We start from the raw sequence: 9,279 nt of genomic DNA on the forward strand, positions 1-9,279 counted from the left end.
TACCTGAGACAGTGATGTAGAGGTAGGACAGTTACTACCTGAGACAGTGATGTAGAGGTAGGACAGTTACTACCTGAGACAGTGATGTAGATGTAGGACAGTTACTACCTGAGACAGTAATGTAGATGTAGGACAATTACTACCTGAGACAGTAATGTAGATGTAGTACAGTTACTACCTGAGACAGTGATGTAGAGGTAGGACAATTACTACCTGAGACAGTAATGTAGATGTAGTACAGTTACTGAGACAATATGGTAGTTACTGTTGTTTATATTTTTCTGAAAATGTTCTGAAAATGAACGAGATTGATTTCCATCCAGGATTTAAATTGTTGAAAAGCAATGATCGTGTGACTAACTATGACCAAAACACATGACTGCTGATTTTTGTTCCGTCATCAATTTGTTAAACCTTATTTAGAGAAAGACATATCTCGAGTGATGTCATTACTGGCGGCTTCCATGTACATTTAAGTCACGAAAGAATCAATTGATATCGTTGCTGAATTTCCATCAGAATCTGTCAAAGAATATGATTTAGAAAACATTATGACGGCATTTATGACACCATCGAAATTCTGAAAATCAAGGTTTTTGTCGAGATGGGAGAAATGATGTGAAGAATTAGCGGTGCACTCCTTGTTTGAAACAACTATTACGGATAAGGTTCCACTATTAGATCATTGATATTTTGTATATTTCCTGTCTGAAAGTTGCAAATTGACAATGATCGTTTCAATTCTCAGCCATTATTATAAGGTCATAGTATTTTTTGCTATACTACCAATTTATTGCATTGTCTTGATAAAGTTTTGAAATGATGATTCTTGGAACTTAACGCATTTGAACGCTTTATATCTTCAGCTAGAAAATGGTCACACCGATATAGTTTCGATAACATCCGACACCAAACGCTTCGTCAGCCGCTTATTTTGATCTTTTCTTACAACGAAACCAATATGAGCAGCTTTCCACCAAGTTGTATGATTTCAATTCCACTATTGTCAATTTTCCATTTCTGGATAGTAATATTCCTGTATCCTCAACCTATGGTGCTAATATGTCGCAATTGACTTTCTTGCAAGACGTCGTAAACTATCGGACAAACTCGTAACACAGAGTTTTCAAAAGATGCATGTTGATGAAAAATAAGGAAAAGTTGTACGGTTGTCATGGTGTTTTCTTTGAGAAACATTCAGTTACTTTGTACGATATGAAGCTGGATGCTCGTTAAATTGCCTGTTGGTTCCATTTTTGTATACCTTGCTCTTATTTGAGAACGTGACATTATTTACTTGGAGTGACCATGGTTTACATGGCGGATGTCGTCGATTTAGCAGAAGACGCTTACTCTTACAAAACATTTGGTCGTATTACCCTTGTACTGTTTCAGGAGTCTCAGTGTAAATATTTATTTTGTTCATATTTCGCCCTAGTTTTATGGAATTTGAATTAGGATTTTTTGGGGGTCTTTTTCACAACCTATCAAAGATGATATTTCAATGTAAATTATCATAATATATCTTGACATATCATTGAGGATGCTGTAACACTTGACTGAGGCAGACACTATTGGCGGACTTTTAGTTCCTGAGATGTGCCATAACCTGTATGCTACGTTTAATTCCTGCGAATAATGACACATTTCAGATTGAATAGTAGACGTTCCCCTGAAATTTGGAGTTATATATCAACATTAAAGTGTTTAATGATCGTTAGTATATATGTTGGTTCAATTGTTTACTTTGTTCTGTGTTGGAAACGTGATCTCCATTCAGTATCTCCGTGGATTGATCAAGATTTACAGGGTAGGACTCAATGAAGCAGAGACGCTTACTCTTCTGGAACATCTAATCTAATTCTCTTTTTCAGGAATCTCTGTGTAGGTTTTTCTCTTGTTCATAATCTGCTGTAATTTAAGTAAATTTGATGTGATTGTATTGACATTTTCCTTGATGTCTGTTTGTAGGAAATTTATGGAATTATGGCCCAGTGCACCTTCTCGTGACGATTCCTTGACCAATTGTGATTTTCTACATTAACATCAAAGACTTCAAAATTTAGACATTTTTATCACTGACAAACCCTAGACGGAGGAAGCAATAGTATGATGCATCGATAATTCATAAGACATGAACATCTGTACATCTGCCAACGAATGACTTCTCCATCCTGATACACCTCTCCACCAAAGTTGGTCACAGAAAACACTTCTTTGTTATCATTAAGCATTCCCTCCAAAGTTCCATCACACGACAATCATTTCACTTCCTTACAAAGGTTATCAGCATTAACAGAATCCTTCAGCTGGTCAATGCTCAGTGTCCCCAAAACCTGATAAGTCGCTCCAATATTTTACTCACTAATTCCCGCGAAGAGAGATTTTCAATTGGAAATATTGGTTCATCTTTGGCATATATCTCTTGTTCTGATGTTTTTTGGCAAGACAGTCGTTCCATTGGCTTTTTAGACATGGGCGTTATGACTTTCTCATTTGACAGTTTTTTAATCTGCCCACTATCGTTGTAACACACAGAATCAATCTAACTCGCTCTACACCAGGAGTATTGACAACTACTAGTGGCGGAGTGCAGGCTCTCATGTCCTTGACCTCTGGAATTCTCTGGTCGACGGACTGTCCTACCGTTGGCACCATATTTTCCAGTTCGGACACATTTTACTTGTATCATATTTGTAACAAGTAGAGCAGAAGTATTGGCTACCTATTTCATCAGTGTCTTTACTAAAGAATCATCACCTACCAGTCAACCATTCGAGTATGCACCATAAGGAAACCTCTCATGAAAATGGACAGAAACAAATCAACTAGTCCTAATGAAAATATATCCAAATGTATATATCAAACTGAAGAGATGTGTTGAGTAAACCACTGTCAATTATATTAAGAATCTCTGTAGGAAGGTAAACTACCTAAATCATGGAAGGAGGCAACCAGGGAATCACTGCCAGGTTAATCTCACAAGTTTTCTCAACAGTTCCATTCAGTACATCTCAAGAAATAGCAACAACAAACTTCATTGTGAAATCAAAGAAGGCCACCTGTTAGCCATTTCCATTTAATTTTTTTCTGATCAGTCTTAAATTTGAGTGGATCCATTGTGTACTTTCTGAAAGAATAGTGATAATAAACTTCATAGTAAAAATCCAAAATGGCCACCTGTCCGACACTTATTTTTTTCAAGAGAAGGGAACTTAAATATAATATCGGAGAGATCCATTCAGTACTCAAACATTTTGTTTTTCTGATCAGTCTCAAAGTCAGACTGGCACACAAGGGATCAAGATGAACCTATGTCTGAAATTTAAGTGGATCCATTCTGTACTTCTCAAGAAATAGCAACAACAAACTTTACTAAGTGAAATCCAAGATGACCATCTGTCGGCCATTTTGTTTTTCGTGGTCAGTCCCAAAATCAAATGGGCAAAACTAGAGACCAAAGGGAACTTATGTATAAGATTTGAGTTGGTCCATTATGGATTTTTCAGGAAATAGCGGTAACAATTTTTCTTTTTGTAAAAATCCAAGATGGCGGCCTGTCAGACATTTTGCGTTTCAGAGAAGACCCAAATCAATCTGGCACAACTAGGGTGCAAGGAGAGCCTAAATTTGAGAAAATTAGTAACAAAGATGATAGATATACAATAAGATGTCAATAAACTTAAAAAAAGACCAGACTGGCTACTAAAACCAAATAACTACAAGTAACTCACGCATCAACCGTAGACAGCAGTCATCGTATGGACACTGAGAACACCACACTAGAAAGCATTACAAGTGAGCAATATTTAGTTGACAAGGGAGATAACAAGCTAGACTTTAAAACTCTAAAAATTGTACAAACAAAGCCAATATGACATCCAGGATTATAAGATTACTGTGAATCACTTATATTTGGTGTGGGATTTTTTATGTATTAATATGAGAGGAGAGTCAATGGCAAATTCACGGCCTTGCAATTATATCTACAGAGGTAATTCTTAATGACGCCATGTTGATTAAGTTACTGATATCCGAGTCTATATATCTAATAGCCTATTATTCACAAATCTAAAGTCATTTCTAGGCAAAATGTCGGAAATCATGTATTCGCAAATATGTCTGAAGAGGTAAGTATGTGAAATAAGATATTCCTTAAATCTGAGTTATTTACCTTATCCATCAGGCTCCGGTTGCTCAAAGGCTGGTTAGAGATAACTGGTGGTAAGAAAAAAATTCAGACATGAATTAAACAAAATCGTGGCCTGGTGTTTGCTGTAGGTTTGTCGAGACAGGGCAGTTTGATATATTTTGAATGTTCATTTTACACTCTTGTTTGTTCAGTGGCAGTTATCTGAATTTTTCACTAACCACTGGGCTAACTTTTCGAAATAACGAAGTTCGACTGCTCAGCGTAAACATACAGATTATATACATTTCATATTGTAGTTGTTAGTCTTGGTATCTTGTATCGGATTCTGTCTATTAAAAGGAATAGTAACCATTTTTTTTATTTCGCATCCTTTGTTCCGTTCAGAAGCAGACGAAATAATTCATACAGTGATGAAATATATGTTACGACCAATTAAATTGGACCACGGTTTATTAATAAGTCCGTTATGTATTAAATACAATTATTTATTGGTGACTCAATTTCTAAGTGTCTTAGATATCACAGAGAAATATTAAACTTGCTACCATATTTATATTATATTAGATAAAATGTTGATATCAGTTTTTAACATGACAAAATGCCTATTTCTTTTTTTCAAAGTTACCATCATTTTTGTTTTTGGTTGTTGGCGTTTTTTCATAAATAATGCGTAAGTTATATACCTGGCATCATTACGTTGCACATTTCATCGGTACCGGGCTTTAGTCACAACTATGGGTAAAGGGAGGTAATTCAAACATGCGCGGACACAATGCGCAATCTACGCTCTTCCGTCCGCTTCGCGCTGCAAACAGGGAGCAAACGTGGTTTATACTGGTCATGCCAAGGAATCAATGTATTTTCAACAGGAAGTGGGATGAAATTTGCACTCAGGTATAATGCGCCGGTACTTTTTAGGGGTCAGATTTAAAAAAAAAAAACAGATTTTCTACAGAAAGATTAATTAATTACTGGTTACCGCGATGACACAGTTGATGTGGTTTGATCCATTGATAATTGGGAAACAACAATGAGCGAGACCCTAACACATTTTTACCTAAATAGTGCAACGTAATGACGGCAGGTATATAACTTACGCATTATTTATTGACGTTTTGGAGGCAAAAGAAACATTTGGAATTGCGGAATATGCAAGATTCAAGGACTTTTCCAGGCATTGTTTCTAAATTCAGGGAGTTTCACGACCAAAATTAGTTTTCAAGGACTTTTCCACCCCCACTGTAAATTCCAGTACTTTTCAAGGTTGTGCAAACCATGATCAATCACAGCTCCACTAGGTCGTATTAATCACAACCAGGGCTCGAATTTAACATTTTTTGTCACTTGCTAAAAACAGCAAGTGCCTTAAAATTTTACTTGCTAAAATGACTTTTTACTTGTTATTACAGTAAATCTTCAAATAATGTTTTATTTTGGTGATTGATTATGTGTATTAATTTTCTTCATCCAATGATATCAATATTGGAATGTATGTAATGTCGACATTATACTAAGAACTGCTTTGTCCCAATATTTTCATTGAAATAAATTTATTGGCAAAAATAAACAAGCAACTTTCAGTCAGTTAATTTGAGTCATGTACTTATACATATAGTAAGTTCAAAATGAATGTCAATATTTCAAGAAATATTCTACGATGATATGACAGTCCTAGTGGACATTGATGATGAATCAATAACCAATTGACAATTTCTGGAAATGATTTTAACTCAAGTCAACTGAAAACACTGACTACTAAACACTTTGAAAATTGAACTCAACCAGTTAATTTTAATAGCATACTCTCTGCACACCGCACACCATATTTCATCAACAACGTTGTCGGTGGTCATATGTTTGCCTAGGGTTATGTTAAGTTCTTTTTCCCATTTAGCAACTGTTTTGGCTGATGCCTTCACATAATTGCATTTGGGCTGTACCATTCTTGCTTATTTTTTACTGTAATCACTTCATCGGCAGCATTACTAATTTTTTTTATTTTTTTTTTTTTTTTTTTTGAAAAAAGACATAATTATTTAAGAAGACAAATTTTCTGCCACGGTTTACAACACAAATCTAACATCATTCTGTGTCATCCAGGTTTCAAATGTTTATGTGCATGTACAAGGATTGCTCCAAATGGCGTGTGTGACTTTCATTTTCAGCTTTGGCATGTTACGATTTTACGATGAACACAGGCTTCAGTTGAGGTAAATTATAAGCAACAAATTCATTTTTTCCACGAACTGCACGTCTGTATTTATATGTGATGTAATTATTACAGTTTGCATCTGATAAATCCACTCGCTAAAAAAAGCAAGAGCATATTTTTCTTACTTGCAATTCTTGGATTTCCACTCGCAAATAGCCAGTAAAAAGCGTTAAATTCGAGGCCTGTACTAGAGAGTGACTAGAGCAATACATGGCACTACACAAAAGTTTCGACCGATACTGTCACAATATTTCATACTACATAACATTACGATATTAACTCATCACTGATAATGATCCTACAAATTAGATCAGATAAAATGCCTCAACATTAATTCATAGCATGAACAGAAATATGAACTTAAATAACATCAATGTTAATTGTAATTACCTAGAAATGTGTTATTGGATTGGTGATAAATTGTATTCTCTGGGTTTTATTTTTTATCATACAGATCAATCTTACTCTGACAAGCAATTCAATCAATCAATACACATCATTTCAATAAAAGTTCTAAAAACTTTGGTAAAATGACCCATAACTTGGTTCAGTAACAATATTCATATATATTGGCCTGATAATGTCCAACTGACATGTACCATCCATATAAAGGGGGATAACTCGAATAACAAAAGTTGAGGCTCCGTCAACATACAATACACCAATCTGTTAATCAAACTGCATCAGAGTATAACTACTGTGCAACCATGCAACACTATGTTAATATGTATCATTACAATGGAAATGGGGAATATACGAACATGCTACAATGAAATTCCAACAACTCCTGACAACTATCGTTAAGATTGACTAACCCGCATACATGGTGCGAACCATGTGGTCAGGCGATCAAACACCTCGCTTCAATTATGCGTTAAATTACTCAAATGATAGATTTCCTGAACACTTACCCTTAGCAATTATGATTCTGGTTACTTACCACACCATTTCGTCACATGCAATCACAATCAAACAACATTCTCTAGTACTTACCTACAAAACAAGGAGAGTCAGGTTTTAGTTGACTGTCATTTTAATGGCGCCGAAGCAGAACATCCGGGAATCTGTGATGATTTTATTCAGTTAGAGTTATCTCCCTTTATGTAATCTACCTAATTAATGTAATTAACGATGATTGACTAATGTGTAAATGAAACTAGTGTTTTATATATGTTTTCATACTTTATAAGTGAATAAATGTATGTCTTTTGGGTTATGAGATATTTTTTGGCGCTTTAATGTGCAAAATAATGGGACACCCAAAATGTTACACCAAATTTTATATAAAGGCTAACTGAAACCAGTACTGAAAACGGGAAGTTCTGACACACAACACGATACATACTGCTATCAGAAGCTCTTGCATAAGGGGTCGCCTGAATAAGGCTACTTTGGTAACAGTTAATGTACGTATGGTTAGTGCCAGTAAGTTGATGGGTCAGGTACGCCAGAAGCTCTTGGATAAGGGGTCGCCTGCAAAGGCTGCTCTGGTACGCCTGATTGCTGATACAAGAATGGACACCGTACTTGGTAACAGCAGGACACTGGCAGGCGGCGTCGGAGCTGTACGGTGGTCAGCTCAGCGATCGAGGACGTGCCTGTAGTGACCATGTCGTGGTGCTGGCATACTGTTGAGTGTTGCGGCGTGTTGTAGCCTTGTGGTGTGATCTACGTCCAGGCGACGGTGTAGGGAGGACAGGGGTACTGTCCATGCTATTGTAGTGTAGATTTACATATTGTTTGTTAGTTTGTGCTATTTTGCTCAACTGTTCGGCCAGGTAGCCGAGGGATCCCGATCGCCTCTGGAGCAGGTAGCTCCGAATAAATTGAGAGCCCGGCTACCATAAGGGTGCACGTTACATTTTAATGGTGGCAGCGGTGGAATCATAGTTGAATGTAGCTGTATTTGTTGTATGTATTGATTTGCAATGGATGATATAAACAAGACCATTGAGGAGCTGGAGGCCCGCATCGCGTCCTATGGTGTAGGGCAGAGACCAGGAGATGGTCCAGCCAGGCACTCGACTCTGAGGTATACTAGCATAGTGACCTTAGACGAGGAGAACACAGCTGATTCCGGAATAGCGACTTTGTGCAGTTCCGATGCTGATTCTGGTGCTGGTTTGGGGCAGACTTCGAAGGATGCTGACCTACGTACTAAGTTTGTACAGTTTACCCCGCAGACACCAGACAAGGAGAGATACAGAAAAAATACTGGTGATAGGTTGTTGCAGGAGCAACCAGGTCCCTGTCTGATTACTACAGACATGAATCTGTATCTAGTGAACAACTGGCTCGACCGAACTATCAGTATGATGACAGGACATCCCAACTTCGCAGCAAGCGCCCGGATACAGACTACACAAAGACCAGGCGTACACCAACATTTAATATCCAACCTACGACGGCAGTGGTTCCTGGTTGGATTACAAGGCGCATTTTGAATCATGTGCTGCGCTGGCTAACTGGACAGAGGATGAGAAGGGTTTGTACCTAGCAGTTTCCCTCAGGGGCCAGGCACAAGGAGTACTCGGTAACCTCCCAGGTGGACCACTTAAGAAATATAAGGACCTGGTATGTGGTCTCAGTGAACGGTTTGCTCCACCCAACCAGACCGAACTCTATCGTGCTCAGTTAAGAGAAAAGCGACAAAAGGCAACCGAGTCACTACCAGAGCTGGGGCAAAGCATAAGGAGGTTAGCAAATCAAGCGTACCCGACTGCACCGTCTGATGTCATACAGGTGTTTGCAAAAGAGCAATTCAATGACGCCTTGATAGACTCGGACATGAGATTGCGGATTAAACAAGCCAGGCCAGCTAGTCTCAATGAAGTTTTACGCCATGCCGTTGAATTAGAGGCCTTCATTAAGTCAGACCAGAAGCACAGGGAGTCGCAAGGATTCTTAAGGCCTA

At 37.6% G+C, this 9,279-nt stretch overlaps 1 pseudogene; it reads right to left on the minus strand.

Annotated features, from left to right (window-relative positions):
* Positions 1-1,857: 1,857 nt before the first annotated feature.
* Positions 1,858-2,692, minus strand: LOC132564612 (uncharacterized; annotated as a pseudogene).
* Between the last annotated feature and the right edge of the window lie 6,587 nt (positions 2,693-9,279).

The sequence above is a fragment of the Ylistrum balloti genome, unplaced genomic scaffold, assembly GCF_031769215.1.
Source record: "Ylistrum balloti isolate Yb309-2 unplaced genomic scaffold, AGI_CSIRO_Ybal_v1 Utg372414, whole genome shotgun sequence".
NCBI lineage: Eukaryota > Metazoa > Mollusca > Bivalvia > Pectinida > Pectinidae > Ylistrum > Ylistrum balloti.